Source organism: Doryrhamphus excisus, chromosome 1, assembly GCF_030265055.1.
Source record: "Doryrhamphus excisus isolate RoL2022-K1 chromosome 1, RoL_Dexc_1.0, whole genome shotgun sequence".
NCBI classification, from domain to species: domain Eukaryota; kingdom Metazoa; phylum Chordata; class Actinopteri; order Syngnathiformes; family Syngnathidae; genus Doryrhamphus; species Doryrhamphus excisus.
This window is the reverse complement of record NC_080466.1, coordinates 24,609,452-24,610,738: the sequence shown is the minus strand read 5'-3', so window position 1 is coordinate 24,610,738 and position 1,287 is coordinate 24,609,452. Positions and strand designations below refer to the sequence as shown.

The 1,287-nt window shown below is 45.9% G+C and overlaps 1 protein-coding gene across 30 annotated transcripts in view; it reads right to left on the bottom strand.

Annotated features, from left to right (window-relative positions):
• madd (MAP-kinase activating death domain) overlaps positions 1 to 1,287 on the bottom strand; it is a 50,027-nt gene that overhangs the window by 2,811 nt on the left and 45,929 nt on the right. The window lies entirely within an intron of this gene.

The following is a 1,287-nucleotide window of genomic DNA, read 5'->3' as shown; positions in this document are numbered from 1 at the left end:
CTGCAGAGGAGGAGAAGGATGGAGATCATGGAGCCGTTCTTGGTGTCGTCATGCATTCAATACAGTTTAGTGGGCTGTGACGACTTGGGGTCACGTTGTGCCCACCAACAACTAACGCCTCGCAGGTTCTTAGTAATAACCCATTGATACTTCGTATCAGAAGATCCCACCCACGGTGGTAAAATTGTTGGTGTCACGGGGGCTTCGATCCGTGCGGACGGACGAATGGAAGCTGGAAATACCATCGTCATTTTTGGTCCAAAACCTTCAGGCTTCGGCTGGAAAGTTGAAGAAGGAAGTAACCCTTTTAGGGCACGGGTGTCAGGCAGGTTTTCCCTCCAACCAGCCAACCAACATTCTGTACTTCGGAAGTGGATGCCGAGCCAACAGTCCCATTCAGTTCTAGTGTCCTGGAACCGGACTGTCCCAACCATCATTACGGATCAAGATGGTGGTATACCGTTTCTCCGGATGGTTGGAGATGAGGCGATGAGGAGGCTGATGTCGGCTGAGCCACGCTTGTCGCTCAGCATGGGGTCGTCCTCCTCCCACACCCACGCATCCACCGCGCAGTTCACAATCCAAGACATTTGGAAACTTAACAGTACACATGTTGCTACTTGTCGGCAGTTTAGTGGTCTTACTGCTGAGATGGAGAAGTACTTTGGTTTTTATTTGTCATTAACTTTATCATTTCATTTCATTCTGGTATTTAGTGTTTTAGTACTTTGAGTGACTTCAACGTTAACTCAGGTAGAACGTAAGCATAAGAACAGACTTCCAGCAAAAGTCTTCCATCAGTAACCCACACGTACCCAAGAACCGCCTCTATACGTCATCACCCGCTACCGTGCTTCAAAATCTGCTGTTTCACTGAAACCGTCCAATGTTCTACTGCCGATTTATAAAGACCCCAAAAAGCTAGAAACAGACTTTTTCTGATTCATAGTTTCAATGTGTATGTAGTCCTAGAACTCAATATTATGTGGGTCTTAGCAAAAAGCTCTCGTCTGTCAATTAATTAAAAACAAAAAACATCGGGAGGCTGCCTACAGCCACAGCCTTCAATGCCACGGCAGCTATTCCCTCTGGGATTTGTTAGCAATAATCAATCATCTTTATCCTTAATCACGGTCGTATCTTCACACCTTCTCCCCTCTGAACTTTTTATGATGTTCCACTTCCACTTCCGGGATGATGGCTTCCTTTTTCCCTTTTTTGGTCGCTCCTGCTTGTGGGATCAAATAAAACGTGAACTAGTGAGTTAACGATGTTAACGATGTTAAC